This window comes from Fundulus heteroclitus, chromosome 14 (assembly GCF_011125445.2).
Source record: "Fundulus heteroclitus isolate FHET01 chromosome 14, MU-UCD_Fhet_4.1, whole genome shotgun sequence".
Lineage (NCBI taxonomy): Eukaryota > Metazoa > Chordata > Actinopteri > Cyprinodontiformes > Fundulidae > Fundulus > Fundulus heteroclitus.
In genome coordinates this window covers 29,963,792-29,986,174 of record NC_046374.1, presented here as the reverse complement: position 1 = coordinate 29,986,174, position 22,383 = coordinate 29,963,792, and the positions used below count along the sequence as shown (strand labels likewise).

Here is a 22,383-nt window from a genome sequence, read left to right as displayed (position 1 = left end):
TAGTTTCAATCTGTGATTGTTTAACTAGTTCCAGGTCAATGAGATTAAAATTGGAACCCGAATCTACAAGGGCTGAAACACTAAGTCTTTCCTGATCTAGGACTAAAGTGGTTGGGGAGACAGAAACGGGATGAGACGGGATCTCGAGAAGACTTGGGGACAGAAACATTACACCGGTCCGTCGTCCTCCCCACTATAGACGACGGACCTGTTCTTTTAGCTAAATCGGGCAGGAGTTACACAGTGACCTGGACCCCTGCAATAAAGTCATTGATTGGCCGAGAAGCGTTGTTGACGCTCCTTCTGAGTGAGACGAACGCGGCCAATTTGCATAGGCCCAGGAGGGGACGGTGGATTACCAGCCGTCTTGTTTGAAACTGCTGCTGGAGCAGGTGGTACCGTTAAACGAGTGGGTCTTTCAGATCGATCCCGGGACCTACTTCGAAAACGTGCATCTATTCGAATGGCGAGAGCCACAAAATCCTCGAAGGACTCCGGCTCCTGAAGTCTGGCAAGTTCATCCTTAATGGGATCATAAAGGATGAATAAAGAATTAAAAAAAAACTGTCTTTAATGGCCGACCGGCCCATCCAGCGGCCGCAGCACAGGTACGGTTTCCCTGTCCCTGTCTGAATACATGTTGAAACTGTATCTTTAAAATTAACTTAACCTGTCTGAATCACAATAAAAAGTATTGCTGCTCTGTGAGTTAACATAGTCAAGAAACCGCATCTACCACCAATTTTACCACCAGCACCAGCAGTGGCAGCAGCGGGAATATGCATGTGAGTTAGCCTGGCCAAAGTGGCTAAAAGGAAGGCAGTCAGGCAAAAGATGTCCAGTGCAGCAGGTGGTTTTATTCACAAAAAAGGTGTTGAAAAATATTTACAAAAAATCTCAAAAAAATAACTAAAAGGTTTAACATGGCTCAACAGATCAAAACTGAACATAAAGCAACCAAAATTAATGTCACGTACACATAGCTACACTGACATGGTTCTCTCCCTCTCTAGAACCTCTCAATTTCTTGTCTTTTATACCTTTCCCCACCAAGGTAGACAAAATGGCCTCTGATGGACTCTCCCACACAGGCACCCCCAAACAATTGGTACATTTCCTATCAAATGTATCATTGTTAAAATCAATACAATTCAGCACTATCTGAATATGAAACAATGCAACAATTGAAATACAAACAGCATTAAATTACACAATGCCCAAAACTTAATCTGGATGGATTACTGCTTTCCCCTCTTCAGATGGTCTCTTCCTGTGCCAATCCTCCAACAGGAAGGCCTAACTTCCAGGAAGTAAAGTAACACATCAGGTAAATTCACTGAAATAAAATACACACGATAAATGAAAAACCAATTACAAACTGAATGATTTAAACCATGATGTTATAGTAAATAATCATTAGAAATGCAAAACATAAACAAACCCGGGATAGTATATATATTTGCAAACTAAAGACTAAATACAATATGGCTAAATCAAAACAAACCAGAATGTTACCACATGTATGTAACAGACAAATGGTGTTCTCACCCACTTTGTCACAATGCGCATCAGCGTTTGTTGCTGGTCCAGGGTCACAGCACCACAAAAGATATTCATGGTACAATCAGATGTTCAGAAGGGGCATCTTTATGATGGTATTTATTTATTTTGGGCACCAACGGGGAAAAATATAAATTGACGCCTATGTTTGTAACAATAATATCAATACAATCTGGTCAACACTTACACATATTAATGAGAGTGGTGGGCTTGCATCTTGGCACAAAGCTCTCCAATGTTTGGCACAATTGAAGACAGTTTAAGCCTCAAATCTTTCTCAACAGCATCTGGTCTTTGCCGATGTTTAGTCATAACTGCTGCCAGAGCAGAGAAACCAGCCTCGTATAGATACATTGTAGCGAAGGGTATCAACACTCTCAAGGCTTACTTTCCCAGGATTGTATCTGATGGAATTCACTCAGTCCAAAAATCCTCAAGTGGCTTTCATCTGAACTGCAACTGCAGTGCGCCATCAGATGACAGCTCAATCAGCTCTGCCTGCTCATGAAATGACCGCTGTGGGACCGGAAGGGAAACATCAAATGGGTTGCGAACCCACGCATGAGATGAGTCTATAGGTGGGAAGTATTTCCGTAGCTGATCAGCAAGTTGGTTGAGGTGCTCAATTATGAGATTTTTCACATGCTCACCCAGGTGCACGTCATTTTCCTCCAAGATCTTGTGAAGCATAGGGAAACACAGGAGTGTGGTCTCACTCACACAGCTCGCCCAGAACCAACGCTTCTTCATCATCGCTTCGATCTTGTCTTGTGTGTTGAACACGGTAACACTGCCTCCCTGCAGACTTAGATTCAGTTCATTCAGAGCAGAAAGTATGTCTACCAGTAGGCAGCCCTCTTCAGAAAGTTGTCACCATGCAGACTAAGAGCCAAATGAAACGGATTGTCCTAAATAAAACTGCTTAAGCTCGTATCGCAGTCCAAACAGTCTTGTTAATTCTTTGCCGCGGGACAACCAACGCACCTCAGTGCGCAGCAGCTATGCTTTCTGTTCGCTGCTCATCTCATTGCATAACAGTGTCAACAGTTTTAAATTTAGTGGCGGAGCTTTAATGAAGTTCACCAGTTTCACAACATCATTCAGGTTTGCAAGTAAATCAGCTGGCATATTTTTGGCTGCCAAGGTCTCCCTGTGAATCAGAATCAGAAATACTTTAATAATCCCAGAGGGAAATTACCGTTTCAGTACAATCGCCATATACATCACAAACATTTTAGGGCATAGGGCAGAACCAAGGGCATAGGTTTGATTTCAACTTTGGTAGAGACACTATTGTTCCTAAGCTTCATTTGTCCTATGCAATATGCATGCTCCTATAATTTATTGCTTGACTTGAGCGTCATGACACATTTCGCCTGGTCTAAAGAGAAAACTAGCACTTCTTGCTACAATTATTCAAACCTTCTAAGCACTACACACACTAGATGCTGTTTGTTAATGTTTAAAGCATTACTGTCTCTGATGAATGTTGAATTGGGACTTTTTTCCATATTGAAAATGTTTGCATTTGAACTTACCAGCAACGGTAAATACATGCCTGTTTAATCAAATATAATCAAAATATCTCTGTTGCCTTTAGATTTATTCTCTATTTTCTTTTGAAGATATGGAAATGCGTAGAGGTAAACCCCACTCTTATTTTTCTATTTAACATACTCTGCCTGTATCATAAAACACAGCAAAATAATACATTCAAGGGACAGTGAATAAATTGTATATATTTACATCTGTACTGGAACTAGAAGTGTAACTGACACTGACAGCATTTAAAATATTAACTTCAAAATTTTAACAAATATACTACTGGGCTGTAGTTACTCTGTGTAGCCCATTTCATGTAAATTATCTTAAAATTCCAAACACATTTTTTACATCATACATCTGAAGTGTAAATAACAGCTTCTCCTTACCTACATTCTCTCAGACAACTAAATATTTCCCTAACAATATTGAGTTGTCAATAATGCATGTGCAATAAATATTATTACAAAAGCAGCATGGAGGACCCAATACTGTACTTTGAGTAAGATGGGTGACACGAAGACTGAATTGTAAAATGAGTGGTTGGCCATTTCATTGTTCCTCTGTTTGTATTTGTCTTTACCCTAATTCTAGAAGTAGAAATAGTCAAGTAAATAGCATTATTATTATGCTATTATAATTAAGCAAAAGTCTAAAACAAAAAAAGCAGTTGTTTAGACGCCACTTTGGCTTCCTCCCACAGTCCAAAAACATGACTGTTAGGTTAATTGGTCTCTCTAAATTCTCCTTAGATGTGAGTGTGTGTAAGAATGGTTGTTTGTCCTGTTTCTCTCTGTGTTGCCCTACGATAGGACTGGCGACCTCTTCAGGGTGTACCCCACCTCTCTCCCATTGACAGCTGGAGATAGGCACCAGCACCCCTCATGACCCCACAAGGGACAAGCGTGTCGGAAAATGGATGGATGGATCTTTAGGTGCCATCTACTGTTGTTATACTGTATATCGTGTAAAATAACACCTGTGTGCTCTCGTGTCTATCAAATTGGCCTTGGATCTGCGCCACAAAAAAAGCTTTCCCATTGACCTGCAGCTCCTTTATTTTGCAATGTGAATAGTTGGATTACAAATTGTATGTAGTTGGAACCCTGACAAATGTTTTGAAAAAACCTACAAAGCAGCAGTTCTAAATCCTTCTATTGCGCCTCCTTTGACGAATGAAAACATTTCAACCCCCCCACCCCATTCCAACAAAATGAGGCAAAAATTTCACTTTTATTGCTTTCCCTCTGAATTCAATAAAGCTGTCACTTGGAGGATTACCCAGAATCCTTTTCACATTTTAAAACAGTTAAACTGTAACTAAGCCACTCTAACTATAAGCTTTGTCAAAAAGGAAAGTTTTAAGATTATCATATTCAGTAAGAAGATTTGCCGGATCTTGATTAGCCGGATGAAAATCTTTAGGCACTTTAGGCACTGATATATGATGGAGCTTGATTATTAAGGGCTTTATACGTTAGAAGAAGAATTTTAAATTCTATTCTTGATTTAACAGGAAGCCAATGAAGGGAAGCTAAACTTGGAGAAATATGATCCCGCTTGTTGATTTTCATCAGAACTCTTGCTGCAGCGTATATAGAAACGTTATTCCAGAATCTAGCAATTATAGGGCATTTCCATATACAGTGATAGTCAGTCCCCACATCTGTATTGCACTTTACGCAAAGAAGGGAAATTTGAGGGTGAATTTTATGTAAAAACTCTGGGGTGCGCTGCATTTTATGTAGAAGTCTGTTACAAGTAAACATTTTCTTAGCAAACCTAAAAGCTTTTGACCATGCTTCTGAGCTAACCTCAACTTCCAAGTCTGTTTCCCACCGAACCCTGGCCTTATCAGTTATAACAAAATTCAAAGACAGTAATTTCCCATAACAGAGAGAAATTAATTTCTTTTAGTGAGTACATCTTCATTAAATTTAAGAAGAAAGCTTTCAATAGAGTTCAAAACAGGTTGGTTGACTGGGAATTTCAGAGAATTTACAAAATGTCTCACTTGTGGTATATTATACTTAGTTTGAATTTGTTTAAAGGACATACAACTACCCTTTTCAAATAAATTACACACAAGTCTCATTTTTTTAGAATGCCAATCATCAAATACACCAATGCCAATACCTGGAGGGAAAGTTTGGTTCCTAATTAAAGTGTTCAAGATCAGTTAGATGAGTCTCCTGCAATAATGCGATCTGGACCCTATCTTTTTTGAGCAAGGAGAGTATTTTACGACTCTTAATAACATGGTTAATTCCCTTGACATTAAGTGTTACAAATTTTGTGTTACTCATTATAAAAAAAGTGATTCATTCAACATAAAATTGGTAATCCAAGTAAACAAAAAAAAAAACATCACAATAAACAAAATGTACTAGTTTTAACCTATAACCTGGACTGGCTGTGCTGACATGAACCAAACCATCACACTCTGATGGCAAACGAACCCCCCCCCCCCCACACACACAACAAACCACATAACAATGGCAGAAAAAAAACAAAAAGTAAATATATAAATCAAAAACAAAAAATAAAAAGCCACCAACTAGGTGGTGTTGCAAAACCAAGTGCAGCCAAAAAGAAGTCTCACTCCTCGGGAGAAAAAAAAGAAATCCCACCTCTACTCCCCCCCATCTAAAATATTACCTGGGTACTGTCAATTATAGAACTAAACGTTAATCTGTTTCAACAGTACATATAGTCCAATGGCTCTATTAATACGTCGAAATAAAAAGATGATATGTATCCACCCTTTAAACAGTCTCTCTGTACCTTAATCGCAATAAACAACAGACTTACGTGCCTTGCCGTGGGCTGCCTCAATATAATAATCCAAGTTGAATATTAGTCCAGTGCATTGATGAAATTGTGCGCATCCTTCGGCAAGTCAAACTTGTGTTCAGTCCCGTCATGAGTCAGCGTGAGTGTCGCTGGGTAGCGCATGTTGAAGCGAATGGCCTTGTCAATCAAAGCACGGCAAGTAGCGTTAAATCCCCTCCGCTTCTCACGGACTGTATAAGAGAAATCCTGGTGTATAACGATCCGCTGTCCCTCGTAGTCAAGCTCGGGAGTCGCCTTCACTGCCGCCATGATGCGCTGCTTGTCCCTGGAGTTGTGGAGCTTAATAATGACCGGTCTGGGCCGAGGCCCAGGTGTGCGCGGTCTACTTTGATACGAGCTTTACCCGCGGAGCTGTTCCCCAGGCCGAGCGTAGCAGGCAGCTAGGCTTAAAAAAACTTGATAGGGCTCTGACCCTCCCGCGCCTTCTTTCAGATTAATAATGCGGATGTTATCCCGCCTGCTCCTGTTCTCCATATCATCAAGGCCCTTGACAATGGTCTTAATTTTCTCTTCGGCTTCAGTCAGTCTCCCTGTTATGTCGGTGACCATGTCCTCCACGTCTGAGATTCTCTGTTCTGTCTCCGTAACGCGCGTCGAGAGTCCTTCCAGTGAGGACGATATTTTATCCAGAGTCCCAAAAAGTGCAGACAGTTTTTGGTCCATTACACTACATTACATTTGACTGAAAATAAATTTCAAGTCAGTGAGCCCATATATTTCCTGGGCCGTGGACGTCATGCCACATTAATTACTTCATTTGCTTATTGTCTAAAGTCAACTTTAACCAAATCTGGTACTTTTAAAATATCTATTGAGAATTCCTGTACATCGTCTATGTAACACCTGAACATTAACTCCACTGGCTCCGTCACATTAAATATAAACCAATCCTATGATCATACAGGACCAACCACAATATTGGACAATGCAGGACACATAACAAACACTATGATGACGTCGTACATTTTAATTTAACACAGATCGCACATTACAATAATCACCTTTTGAAGTTTAATAGCTTTTGAAGTTTAATAATAACTGTTATATTTTAGCCCTGTGACCTGTGTTGGAGAGTCACCCCCCACCACCCTGTATTACGTCGAGCTACGTTTCCTTATCAGATACGTCATGATGTAACACCAGTACGGAAAAGTGGGTAAAGAAAATCCATGGATGGATTGATGGGATGTTACATTGTTAAAAAGTAAAAATTTTCAATAAAATTGCTCAAAGTTTATCATAAAAAAGCTAACTTGCTATTAAATAAAAAAAAAATTACCTAGAAAAATGTTAAAGTTTTTTCGTTAAGATAAATATTGTTTAATGTAATCTTGGCTGCTGTAGCTTGTCTGTCTGGCAGGCGTTTTTGCTTAGAGTAGAATGAGTCCATAGATCCACAGACAGGAGGCTTTTTCAGCTGTTTCTGGTGCGACTTGTTTCTATAATGCCGCTTCTCATGGCGCTCCTCTCTGTGTAAAAATAAAAAATAACTTCATAAAAAGCTCTCTGAGAATCACCTTTGTCTGACCTCACCCAGTTAGAACCTGTTCTCCAGTCCATGTTGTAGCTGCATGTATTTTATTTATTGACGTAATTTCCTTAATTATCTGTATGCATTAAATCCTTGTCATTTTATTTAACGAGTGTCCTGGTTCAGGATCTCATCAGGTGAGACGCTGCTGTATGCTGATAGCCGCTGACTGCAGCTCTGCCTTCTTTTTTTCAGAAAAGCACATGTGGAATATTTTATTTTACTTTACTTTTTCTGAATCAGACCCAGTAAAATGCGGTACATTGTTTCACATTCGAACCCTTCAAAAAAAAAAAAAACGCATCATGCTAAATTAGCTGATTAGCTGAGCTAGCGCGTTACTTTTCCTCAAGTTTTAAATAAAACACTAGAACTGCAAGCAGTTATTAACGGGTTCCAAGCCCACTCACGCCCCACCCCCTTGAGCATGTTCCTGGACTTCAGTTCAGCGTACAACACCATCAAAACTGGAACATCTGAGTTTCAGCACACCTCTTCGCAACTGCCTGCTAGACTTCATCACCAACAGACCTCAGTTGGTCTGGGTCGGACAGAATACTTCTGATGTCATCACCCTCAGCACGGGCTTTCCTCAGGGCTGTGTCCTGAGCCCCCTGCTGTTCACGCTGATGACACACGACTGTGTCCCCAGGTTCACCACCAATCACATTGTGAAGTTTCCAGACGACACGACAGTGGCGGGCCTGATTAGAGACGACAATGACCAGGACCAGGACTGATCCTGAACGTGGAAAAAACAAAGGAGATCATCGTGGACTTCAGGAAGAAATTGCCTCGCCATGCTCCACTTCTTATTAACAGCTCAGCTAAGGAAGTGGTCAGCAGCAGTAAATTCCTCGGGGTGCACATAACAGACAACCTCAGCTGGTCTGTGAACACCATGTCACTGCCGAAGAGGGCAAAGAAGCGCTTGCACTTACTGCACAGGATGAGGAGAGCCCACCTGCCCCCGCCCATCCTCACGACCTTCTACAGCAGCACCATAGAGAGCATTGTGACCAGATGTTTGTCTGTGTGGTGTGGATGCTGCATCGCCTCTGACTTAAGGAACCTGAGGAGAGTGATGATGACAGCAGAAGGGATCATCGGGGTACCCTAAATGCAAGTGGCATTTCTCCCATTTCTACTAATAATGCTGCTGTTGGAGTAGTTTTAATTGCTCCTGTACATAGTCTCAATGCTTGATACTGAATCCCATGTAATTTTTGTAGATTTGTCTCTGCTGCTGAATTATAAACACTACTTCCATAATCTATCACTGATCTAATTAATCCTGTATATATATTCTTTAGTGCTATTCTATCTGCTCCCTACTCCCTACCAATTAAGCATGTCATAATATTTATTAGTTTCTTTCATTTGTCTAAAAAAAGTAGATGCAATGCAGTTTTGCATTGCATCTACTGTTTGCATTGCATGACTGTTGTTATTTCCGCTTTTAACTTTTTGCTCTCTTTTTTTCTTCGTAGTAGTAGGTACACCTGGTCTGACGTTCTGTTAACTACATTGATACCTGGCAAACTTTCTGGGGAAAACCTTGTCTGATCCGGAGAGACGGCATCCATCCTACTTTGGATGGTGCTGCTCTTCTTTCTAGAAATCTGGCCAGATTTATTAGTTCTCCTAAATGCTGACAACCCAGGGTCCAGACCAGGAAGCAGAGCCGTAGTTTAGCACACCTCTCTGCAGCTTCCGTACTGTTACCCACCCATTATCCTATTGAGACGGTGTCTTTCCAACGGCCAAAACTTAACAGATCAAAAACTGATCTAAAAGGAACAAATCATAAAAATCTAATAAAAATCAATACAGCTCACCTTGAACCAAAAATAAAGCAATTAAATGTGGTCTATTAAATATAAGGTCTCTCCCTCCAAAGACTTTGTTAGTTAATGAATTGATTTCTGATAATCAGATTGATTTATTTTGTCTCACAGAAACCTGGCTACAAGAGGACTATGTTAGTATAAATGAGTCAACTCCCTCCAGTTATTCAAATTTCCACATTCCCAGATCTGTGGGAATAGGAGGAGGAGTGGCAACCATCTTTCAGTCTGATTTATTAATTAGCCCCAGGCCAACTAATAACTACAGTTCTTTTGAACATTTAACCCTCAGTTTCCCTCATCCAAATTGCAAAGCAATAAAACCTCTTCGGTTTGTTGTTTTGTATCGTCCACCAGGCCCTTGCTCTCAGTTTTTTGATTCACCTGTCAGACTTCTTATCTGATCTGGTGTTAAACACTGACAAGGTTATTATAGTAGGGGATTTTAACATTCATGTTGACACAGAATGTGATAACCTTAGTGTAGCCTTTAAAACTATCCTATATTCAATTGGTTTTGCTCAAAATGTGCATAAACCGACGCACTCTCGGCTCCATACTTTAGACCTTGTGCTGACATATGGCATTGATTGTGAAGAATTACCGGTATTTCCTCACAACCCTGTCCTATCTGAAAATTTTTAATAACATTTGAGTTTAATCTAACTGAGTTCTCCACCCCCAAAAGAGGGTTCCATTATAGTAGATCTTTATCGGACAATGCTGCATCAAACTTTAAAGAGCCTGTCCCCCTTTTAATATCATCAATATTGCAGAAATACCCTACAGATAGCAGCAATGTTGTTTCTTCCCATTCACAAATAGACGTCTTTGTAAACAGTATGACTTCGTCATTGTGTACTGCATTAGTCAATTTAGCTCCCTTGAAAAAGAAGGTGATAATTCACAGGAAGCTGGCTCCCTGGTTTAATTCAGAGCTGCATTCCTTGAAGCACAATTCTAGGAAATTGGAGAGAAAATGGCACTCTACACACCAAGAGGACTCCTACCTAATCTGGAGGGACAGTCTATTGTTGTATAACAAGACCCTTTGCAGAGTTAGAGCAGCATATTTTTCATCATTAAATGAGGGGAACAAAAATAATCCTAGATTTCTCTTCAGTACTGTTGCCAAACTTACACAGAGTCATAGCTCTGTTGATCCATCCATTCCCTTAGCTTTTAGCAGTAATGATTTTATGGGATTCTTCATAAATAACATTGATTCCATTAAAAATCAAATAAGTCTAGCAGGCATCCTCCCAAACATGGTTACCTCGTCTTCAGTAAGTGAGGCAGTGCTGAAGGAATCTTTAGAACCTGCGCAGTGTTTGAACTGTTTAGAAGAAGTAGAGCTTTCTGAGCTATCTAAAATTTTAGCTTCATCTAAACCCTCTGCCTGCATGTTGGACCCAATCCCAACCAAGTTGTTAAAGGAGGTATTCCCTTTGATCAATGGTCCTATTTTAGACATAATGAATCTATCCTTATTAAATGGATATGTACCACAGGCTTTTAAAGTAGCTGTTTTTAAACCTTTACTTAAGAAACCATCTCTTGATCAAGATGAGTTGGTAAATTACAGACCTAAATCTAATCTTCATTTCTTAACTAAAATTCTTGGGAAAGTAGTTGCTAATCAACTATGTAAACATTTACAAAGTAATGACCTACTTGAGGAGTTTTAGTCAGGCTTCAGAGCTCATCATAGCACTGAAACAGCTCTGGTGAAGGTCACTAATGATATTCTCATGGCCTCAGATAATGGACTTGTGTCTATACTTGTCCTGTTAGATCTCAGTGCTGCATTTGATACAGTTGAACACAATATTCTCCTACAAAGACTTGAGCATATTGTAGGGATTAAGGGGAAAGCATGAGGCTGGTTTAAATCTTATTTGTCGGACAGATTCCAGTTTGTTCATGTAATTAATAAATCTTCTTCAAACTCTAAGGTAACTTGTGGAGTACCACAGGGTTCAGTCCTTGAACCAATTCTATTTACTATATATATGCTTCCGATTGGCAAAATTATCAGACAGCATGGGATTAATTTCCACTGTTATGCTGATGACACTCAGCTATATTTAGCCATAAATCCTGATAAATCCGACTGCAGGCATGTCTTGATGACATCAAAAACTGGATGACCTTAAATTTCCTGCACTTAAATTCTGACAAGACAGAAGTTGTAATCTATGGACCAGAGTCCTCAAAAAATAAACTCCTAATCAATCACTTAATCTCGATGGCATTAACTTGGTGTTTTTTTTCGACCAAGACATCTCATTTAAATCCCATGTTAAACAAGTTTCCAGAGTTTCCTTTTTTCACCTCCGGAATATCGCCAAAATTTGAAATATTCTGTCCAGGGGTGATGCTGAAAAACTAGTCCCTGCATTTGTTACTTCAAAGCTGGACTATTGTAATTCTTTACTTTCAGGAAGTCCACAAAATGCAGGTCAATGTCTTCAGCTGATCCAAAATGCGGCAGCAAGAGTTCTGATGAAAATCAACAAGAGGGATCATATTTCTCCGATTTTAGCTTCCCTTCATTGGCTTCCTGTTAAATCAAGAATAGAATCAAGAATAGAATTTAAAATTCTATTTAAAATTCTTCTTCTAAGGATTAGCCGGATGAAATCATCTTGGATGTGTCATTTGATCTCGGATGTTTTAAGCAACGTACAAAGAATGGACCCCAGGTTTATCCAAGCTTGTGTTGCAGCTCCAAAAGCAATTTTAAAGTGTTCAGCTACTGTACGAATCTGCTCCGTTGTAAGTCTTTCCCCAGTAGCTCTACACTTGGGGAAGACAAAAAAAAGAACCCACAGTATCAATTTTTGAACAAAATAATTCAACAAACCAACTTACAAAATCAGTCAGAGAATACCAAATACTTTAACCAAACACTATCAGGAAGTGCATGATTGGTACAAACAAATGGCAAATCTCCATTTTCCTGCAGCTAACTAAGTGATCAGAACCCTGCCTAACCTTAGCCTAGTCTTCAGGCCTTCCTCCAAGATACCGCTGGCACCAAGAAGCAACAAGATACCGCTGGCAGCAAATCCTTCCAGGTCAAAAACCTCTCAGGCAGCAAACCACGGCGGTGCCCTCAGCCTAGAGTTTAGCCCAAAAATAACAAACTAAAATAATAAACAGGGTCGTCTAAAATGGAGTTGCCAAAACAACCAACACCACACAGTACTTACCTAACAAAACAAAGACTTCTCTCTCCTCCCTCAAACAAAACTGCCAAAATTGTCGTGGACCTCCGACAACACACAATTGGAACATCAAAAATGCCTAAAATCTAGTAGGGTTCCAAACACCTTAAACTAGCCCAAATATCTACCAGTAACCTGTAAACAGGACAAACAAAGTCAGGGGCATGTAACTCCAACCTGAACACACAAATTAGCCCAATTAAGCCTAATTAGCCTACATAAATTTGGACGAGCCCCCACATTTTGTTGGTAATATTAGCAGTAAATAAATATGTAAAAGATAAAAAATATATTACATTATTTACAATTCAGACGGTTAAAACTTCAGAGAGAGCCCAGGCCAACATAACAAACAAAACAGTCTTAATCAGAAAATAAAAGAAGAACTTACCTAATGACAATGAAAGTAAAACAGTACAAACAAACAAACTAACCTAAACCTAACAATCACTTAAACAAGAGAGAACTGGGGTTAAACAGAAAGGCAGCTCTCCCCTACCAACACAGTCTGACCAACTGTGCATCAAAAAACATTAGTGATTGGCAAATGAAGCCTCATGAAGCAATGAAGCTTTCCAACACTTTGCTTTGGAAAAAGGTTCTTTACTTGATGATTCATTCATCACTCACTAGTGACATCTGCGGGTAAAACTGTAACAGCCTTGTCACTTAGTTGGATCATACTTCCAAAAATTAGTAAATGCAATATTATCATAACCTGACTCCGCCAGATAGATTTGCTCCGCATATCCATCTGGAAACCTTCCGTTGAAGTAATTTTGGGAAGGGGCGAAAATACTGGTTAGCTGATTGGCCTATGTTGGTGATAGACGGGCCAAATAAACCAATCAGATTCGTCGTCGCTCTGTTACGAGCGACGACGAAAACACAACCACAAGCCAAGCTACTCTTGCTGCTGCAGGTAAAGGCTCGTTAGCTCAGCAAAGAAATACTCTGTAATTCCGATAAAACTTGCTCGATAGCCGCGCTAACGCTAGTTTCATCGGCTGAAGCCGCCATGTTCTTTAGACTGAACTGTCGCTCCTCGTTGCGTCACACCTCAACCCTCCTCAAAGCGAACGCTGATTGGACGTTCGTTTGGTGAACGGCTCCAAATTTTCTTTAACGGAGGGTAGCCAGACTGATCTGCGAGTGAAACCTTGAAAGCTCGCGAGATCAGGATGGTCTCACGAGGCTAATATTATCATAAAGATTTTATCAAACTCATGTTTAGTGAGAAGATAATCAATGACATCATATTTAATTGTCATGTTTTAATTATTAAAATGATTTGTAGCATCTAATCCTTTGCCATCAGTGGTTGTATTGGGTTTTCTTTTATGTCATTGACTTATTTGACGATGAAGATATGTGTTACTTTAGTGTATTGGGAATTGAGTGATTGTTGGGGCAGACTCTGTATGCTTTGAGCTTGAAACTTGCTTCATGAAAAACAGAATTTATTTGAAATCATCTCTTCCTGGGAGTTTGAGTTCTGGTTCTTTATATTAAGTTACACATAGAGTTTGCTTCTTTAGTCTGCTTTTGATGTGTGAATCTGATGTATCTCCTGATCAAACAAAATACATTTTTTAAATTTCTGGATTTTAGGTTGAATTGTTTTTATTTAGGAACAAGACTTTTTTCACTGTTTCAGGTTTTCAACGGTTTCTTCGTCGGCAAATGACCTCACCCACGAAGCATTAGGGTTCATTGTGCTTTTATTTTGAAAAATGATACGCAAAATGAAGCAATGACGTGGTAGATGTAATGTGAGGCCTCGTTTGTTGTTGATCACGTGATTTTCCTCAATATGACACAAGCTCCGAAGCAGGGCTTCGTCTGACACGCCCCCTTTTTACTCGGTACATGCCTCGAAGACATGACAAATGAATGACAAAGGCAGGCCTTTGCACTGGCCAGCATATGCAAGAGGTGGCATGGCAAGCAAGTGGCCAAGAGGCACTGAGGTGCAGGATCACAGCCTTTAAATAGGACACAGGTGATTGTTGATTACATCAGACTCTGGAAGCCACACCAACATCTTGAAGAAGGTAGAGCCTAGCACAAGACAAAGAATTAGCACAAATACAAACATCTATCTTGGAGATGTAACACCCCCACCCATAAGAACAAACATTAATGTTTGTTAAACCATTCACACAGTCACACTCTGGAAAGAGTGTCTGCCACAATGTTGTCACATCCTTTCTTGTGCTTGATTTCTATATTGTAGTTTTGTGAAATTAATGCCCACCTCATGAGTCGTTGATTGCTGTTATACATACGTGAAAAAAAAACACAAGTGGGTTGTGGTCCGTAAAAATCTCTACAGGTTTTGAAGTGGAACCCACGTACAATTCAAAGTGTTGAAGAGCCAGGAGCATTGCCAGAGTTTCTTTCTCGATAGTTGAGTAGCGCCTTTGATGGGTGTTGAACTTATTACAAAAGAAACAAACAGGATGAGGTACTCCTTGGTCATCATCTTGAAGGAGAAAAGCTCCAGCTCCAATCTCACTAGCATCCACTTCAAGCTTGAAACAGGAACAGGAGCATTTGACAAGAGACCTTTTGCACATTCGAAAGCATTTTGGAATTCAGTACTCCAAAGAAATGGTAGCTTTGGACTACACAAGGAGGTCAGCAGTGCTACCACTTCAGAAAAGTTTTTGCAAAAGCACCGATAGTAACCAACCATACCTAAGTATCTGCGTAGATCTCGGCGCGTTTCTGGCACTGGAAAAGCAAGGATTGCATTTACCTTAGCACTGATGGGATGAACCTGGCCTTGTCCAACTTCTTTTCCAAGGTACATCACGGTAGCCTTGCGAAATTCACATTTAGCCAAGTTGAGAGTCAAGGAAGCATCAGCAAGACGCTTAAACACAGTGGCTTAAGTGGCAACATGCTTAGACCACGTGGAAGAAAAGACAACCACATCATCAAGTTAAACCTTACAGTTTTCCACGTCCGATAGTACCATTGACATTAATCTCTGAAAAGTTGCAGGAGCTTTTCTCATCTCAAATGCCATGACAGTATATTGTAAAAAGTGGTCAGGTGTAACAAAAGCTGAGATTTCTGAAGCTTTGCTGGTTAAAGGTACTTGCCAATAACCTTTAAGAAGATCCAGCTTAGACACATATGCAGCCGATCCAACACTGTCAACACAGTCTTCAATACGGGGCAGTGGGAAGGAATCAGGTACCGTAACTGCATTAACTTTATGGAAGTCTATACAAAATTGTGCCATACCATCTGACTTCGGTATGACCAAACATTTAGAACTCCATGGATTACAACTTGGTATGGCCAAACCATATTTTAGCACATAGTTCACTTCCTTTTTCATCAGTTCTCTTTTAGTCATGTTCACCTGATAAGCATGTTGCTTAATTGGCACAGCATCCTCTACATTGATGTCATGGTCTATCACTGTGGTAAGTGACGGAACGTCACCAAAAAGTTTTGGATGAGTGTGTACAAGACTCTCAATGTCCAATCTCTGTTCATATGTCAAGTGAGAGAGATGTGTAGACAACTTGGACAATATCTCAGAGTTGAGCATTATGGCACTCTGGTAACTGACATCACAGAGCTTAAGCCCATCTTCATCTGCTCCGTCCTTCAGTCCTTGAAACTGAGGTTTTTTGTGGGCTTGGAGGATCTTTTCTTGGGAAAGATTCTTTGGTGGGAACGTCACGTTTCTGCACAAAAAGAGTTTTATGGGTCAATACAAATTTATTTGCAACCACAGCTGCTTCTTTCGAAGTTGAAACCTTCTCTTTATTTAGATACACAACAATGCGCTCTTGAAGACCATTTTTAAATTCTTCCAGCAACATTAATTCACTTAAAGAACTGTAGTCAAGAACTTTACTTGCCGAAAGCCATTTGTCATAAAGTGTTGCTTTTTCACGAGCAAACTCAACAAAATTCTGATTTGCTGTCCTCTTGTAATTACAGAAACATTGTCTGTATGCTTCTGGAACGAGTTCATAAGCAGCAAGGATAGCAGACTTTACTACATCGTATTTTAAACTTTCTTCCAGAGACAAAGCAAAATAAACTTCTTGTGCTTTGCCAACCAATTTACACTGCAGAAGCAGAGGCCAAACCTCTCTCGGCCAATTTAATGAAGCAGTGATATGTTAAAAAACATTGAAATATGTACCAACTTCTGATTCACGAAATGGAGGTACTAACCCAATGTTTTTGCTAACATCAAAAGAACCTGGGGGTACAAGAGAACAAGTCATTTCCTCAGCAGCAGGAGAATTTACAGAGCTGGACTGAGAAGTAATAGTTGGAGGGTGTGTGGAACTTATGGAAGATTGAGCCTGTAATTCCAACTGGCGCAATCTTACTTCCCTATCAAACTGAAGCTCCAACTTGAGGTTTTTCAACTTCAAAACTCGTTCGGTCTCTGCTTGCAACTTCAACTTATGAAGTTCAAACTCTCCCTAACAAGCTTGGAGTTTATCCTGAGCCTCTAATTGCAGTCTTGCCAGATGTACCTTAATTAATGCTTCTTGCTTTAATTGAGAAGGTGAGGCAGCAACAGAAGGTGAGGCATCAGTACTCATGGTTCCAACCTTTGGCTGTTCCACACCAGCAGGCCTATGTCTTTCTTCTGACACAGCAGGCATCAATCTCTCATTGGGAGACCTATCAAGAGGAACTTCCAACAAAGGAAGCAATCCTTCTTCCACAAACTTGTTTGAAACAACAAACTTCAGCTCTTTATTAACCATTTGTTTGGTTACATTCAACTCAAAGTGGGCTGCTATAGAAAATAGATCTTGTTTTCTGCACCTTTCCAACTCCTCCCAAGCATGCAAATTGAAAATACGGGTTGCCATACCAACACTCTTTGCCACATACACCTAAGAACTCCAACAATCTACTTCAAAATATACAGACAGAATTAAAAACTCCCGGATGAGCCCCCACAAATGTTACGTCCACCAGGCTCGTTTGGTGGGATAACATTAAAGGAGACCACACGTGGATTATCTGGTTAAATTAAAATTGAATTTATTAAATTACACTAAAGAAATAAAATCTGAAGAGGGAATACCTGAAATTAGTGATGTGTCCCTCCGTATCGAGGCTTCGAAGCGTGTGTCGAGTATTCCAGGATGATTTCTGTAAAGCGCGTATCAAGGCTTGTATCAATGACGTATGTGGTGACGTTTGAAGCCTCGCGAGCCGGCCGTACCACGTGACTGATTCAGGAAGTGATTCCCGGTTTGGCCACTGAGCTATATTATACACGGGAGTGCTAATAGCCCGCTGTTAGAACGAGTCACTTTGAAGCCACCAGCCGCCATGTTGGTACTCCCTATTTTCCCCCAGCAACTAGGGAATATGTGCGCTACAGCATCAAATAACGAGGATTTTCTTATGTTGGGAGGTGGGGGGGCTAAAACTTTTAAAATGTCAAATGCCATATAATTCTATATTATATTCTATAACTGCCAAGTACTGAGAAAGTCATGTGCTGAAATATTTAGCATTTTATTTATTTAAATATATATATAACATTTATAAATAACAATATACAAAAATATATTTACATATATATATATATATATATATACATACATATATTACCTGTGAAACGTTTTCCCACAGCCAGAAAACTGCTTGTTGTTGCAACCAAATCCTGTGGGATTCTGGGAGAGCAGGGAGTAGCAAGATGGCGGCCACACTGCATGAAAAGTGAGATTTTCGTCCCCGTAAACTACCGCAGATCTCCCTCATTTTCGGCAGTTAACGACAATTTGCAACCCGTGCTTGTCGCCGTTTTCAGTGCCACAAATTGTCGGAACCGGACTCTGACGTATGTGGAGAGCGATCAGCTGCACTAATGGCCCTAATTAGCATATGAATGCAGCGAACCCGCGCGGCTGGCCAGGTCTGGCTTGAATAACCTACTCAGTATTGGCTGAAACCACTATTTTTAAATAAGTAAAATCGCTCCTGATTGGCAGCAAAACCACACGTGGCCAGGGCAGGCCAGAATGTTCTTACTCAGTATTGGCTGAAACCATTATTTTCAAACTAGTAAAATCACTCGTGATTGGTTGGTTGGTTGATTATATATATATATATATATATATATATATATATATATATATATATATATATATATATTCATTCATGTTATCTTATGTAGGCTACTACACTATCATTAGGCTACCTTCAAGGACATGAATGAATTTATACAGGAAATTAACATTTGCCAGGAAGATGTTTATGCAAAGAAAGAGCTTTATTAAAAAAAAAAAAACACACACACACACACAACTATATACAACGCGAGGATCTTCCCACACATGCGTATCCAAAAAACTACAACTCCGTGAACTGTCCGTTTGCCTCCTCGGGGTTGTAGGCAACTGCTGGCGGCGTTCTTTCCGAGGGAGGTCCGATGTGCAGACGCCTGCTGTGCGTGGCTTTGTACTTCGGCGTCGCCTCTAACCGGGACTGCAGCTTCACACAGAGTTCAGAGAGATCCGGCCTACGAAATGACGGCGGTACAATCCATCCAGAGACCCCGCCAACGACGCCATCTTCCTCGTCAGACATGAGGTCGACGGTGGCGGACATCCAGAGTTCCACTTCCTCATCAGCTAGCACGCTCTGTCTCGATTCCTGCAGCTGTAAAAAACAAAACAATGAATCAGTATTATGCGATGGGATGCACTGCGTATGGACACAACACATCTATCAATGCACCTGAAAAATAGTCACCAAATAAAGTCTTACCCTCTTTCTTCTCGCTCGACTCCGAGCTGAATTCTTGGCAGCTTCCGCCCGCATTGAGTTCTCTGGCTGCGTATATCTGAAGCTCCTGCGTACCGTCTCGTAATACGTCTTACAGGCGCCTGGAAAACAAATAAATGAGAGTGGTATGAATAAAAACCAAACGCAAGTCACAGTAACATTAAAAACAAGGGAGAAACAGTAAAACAAGTCCCTTACACACAATGTCGTCTTTATCAATATAGTGTAAATCGAGGCTTGCAGTTATTGCTCCGAGCAGATAGGAGGTAACTGCCTCATTATGAGGCGTGCTTAGTCTGTGAAAACAAAATGTACAGTTATGATCGGTATCTATCCGTATCTATTTCCTTTTATCGCAGAATGAAAGCATATTCTTTAAATCTTACCCTTGCGCCGGTTCATAGCGCCTGCAATTTGTCTCCGAGTTGTGAAGACGGCGTACTGTAAATCACAAAAAATACACCCTTAGCTTTGGGTTATGGCTAGGCTACTTTTAGCTTAGCTAGCAGTCAAATATATTCTTACCGCAAGCTTTTGTGCATCCGTCTTCTCTTGATGGAGTTAGTCTCTCCAGCACAGTTCTTCGACTGCAGAGCCGCCATCTTGTCCTCTATGGACAGCAACCTGGAGTTTACCGAATTCTGCAGTTGAGTGAACCTCTCATTCATGTCGGCAGTATGTTGAGTAAGCTGACGAGACAGTCCACTGATAGCAATCAGCAGTTTCTTCTCGTCAGTCTGCGGACTGGCTGAAAGTTGTGGATCGCGTCCTAGAGGAGTTGAACGCGAGACGTTGTCCGGCATACCAGTAAAATCCAAACACAGTAAAGTCGTTGTCTTCTTCTTCTTCTTCTTCTTTTTCTTCTTCTTTAGGATTTAACGACAGCTTGCATCCATAGTTGTTGCATTACTGCCATCTATTGGATCCTAATATATATCCTTCAAATCCTTATGATCCCAGAATAAAAAAAAAAACGAAAAATCTTTGTACATCCCTTTTCTATACTTAATAATGCAGATAATGAATCACTACAAATTATTATTTTATTTATATTTGTATCCTCCACCCATTCTAAAGCTAATAATATAGCACATAATTCTACCGCATATATACTAAAATAATTAGATGTTCTTTTTGAAATATTAATTTTTAATTCAGGAATCACTACAGCTACACTAGTTGCTTCATTTTTTGGATTTTTCGAACCATCAGTATAAATTTGCAAATAATCATTATATTTAATCTGTATTTGATTGTAAAATTCTTGGCAGATATCTATTATATTTCTTGTCTTAATATTTAATAATGATCTATCTATATTAATATATTTCCATATCCATGTAGGTCTCAAAGCCCACAATACTGTTGGACTGAATTCTTTGTTATATACATTAAATGTTTTTGCTCTATCATCCCCAATCCATCCAAAACTATTAAATTGACCCTTTCGTCTTTCCCAACAACTTTCTAATACTTTCATAACTGGATGATCTTCATTATGTCCTTTTAAATTTATCCAGTAATTAACCATTATCTGTTGCCTTCTGATACATAATGGCATTTCTCCTGATTCTATTTGTAAAGCACATACTGGAGTTGATTTAACTGCCCCTAAACAAATTCTCAATGCTCTAGCTTGAATAACGTAAAAATTTTTAACCTACTTAGCCGCTGAACCATATACCACACTCCCATAATCTATTCTTGACCTAATTAGTGACACATACACATTTTTATGCGATTCAAAACTTGCACCCCATGTTAACCCTGCTTTCATTTGAGCGTTTTAATGGAATACTGGGAAAGTTTAATCACAACAATAGGACAATTGAAGTCCAGATTATGAGGCAATTTCAGCAGAGCCAACAGCTTCATATGCCATGGACATGTGAATATGGTGCAGAATTTGCCAGTATTTTAGGAAGACAAATGGTTGGGACTTTGTCATGCAATGACACAACTGATATGCTTTATGTGAAGCACAGTGTTTTGGTGTCAGCAGAACGAAAGCCAATAGAAGTTTGGGGCTTGCAGGGAACAGACACGTCATACCCAGCATAATTTCTGCCAGTTGAGCGCATTGCTGGGAGATGTGTAGTTAATACATCCTCTGTGCATTTAAGTAAGACCAAAAAAAAGGTCACTGTAGTCATGCCACTATGCACAGTAGTTGAGCTCTAGGAGACTGTGATCTCTGCAGACCTCTCATTCTGATTCTAATGTTTGCATGGAATGCACATTTTACCTTGCTGATTCTGATTCACATTTTACCAACTGATTCTGATTAAAACAAATTTTTGAAATAAATTATTTTGTGTATTTTTTTTACATAACATTTGCCATTGCTAATGGCATACACAGTAATCTAGCATACTTTAATTAAATAAATCAATTCAAGGTAAAATGTAAGAGTCTATATTTAGGTTATATAGAGCCTGATCTATTTGTACCAGAGATTTTCTTACCTTTTAGAGAAATGTCACTTGGGGTAAACTCCCCCTGCAACCCTGATTTACATTTGTTTAGCTCACAGCATTTTCATTTACATGTTAAAGCCTCCCCTAGAATTAGGAGGAGGGGGGTCATGGGGGGACAACTCCCAAGGTAGGCCCACGTCAATTTCTGACAATTCACGGCAGTTTTCGGTGTTGCCTGCAAATTGCCGTGAACAGCCGTTAACCTGAACTTCCACGACAATCTACAGTGCCGCATAGTGACGAAAATCTCACTTTTCATGCAGTGCCAGTGACTTCAGTTTTTCGGAAAAATCAGCACTCCAGTGTATAATATAGCTCAGTGGGTTTGGCCGTTTATTTCAAATATAAGGGCTAGCAAAATGCAATGGATCCCCCTTAACATTTTGTGTACTTGGGAAAGAAACCGCCTGAAGCCAAGTACTGTGGAGAAGTTATTTTTTTTAAATAAAAATGAATAACATGCTGACTGTGTCAGCAGTCAAAAAATAAGTAGCAAAAGCACATGAAAACTTCCTCCCTTTTTTCCCACTTTTCATTTTGATCCTGTCATT

General features: G+C 39.9%; 1 long non-coding RNA gene across 2 annotated transcripts; it reads right to left on the bottom strand.

The window, feature by feature from the left end:
• Positions 1-19,122: 19,122 nt before the first annotated feature.
• On the bottom strand, positions 19,123-20,383 carry LOC118565756. 2 transcript variants are annotated; one of them, XR_004932582.1, is made up of 5 exons: positions 19,881-20,383; positions 19,742-19,796; positions 19,554-19,651; positions 19,338-19,456; positions 19,123-19,229 (listed from the first exon to the last, which is right to left on the bottom strand). It is a non-coding gene; the product is annotated as an uncharacterized LOC118565756 (long non-coding RNA). The 2 variants fall into 2 exon arrangements; XR_004932581.1 differs by having other exon boundaries at positions 19,338-19,445.
• Positions 20,384-22,383: the final 2,000 nt, after the last annotated feature.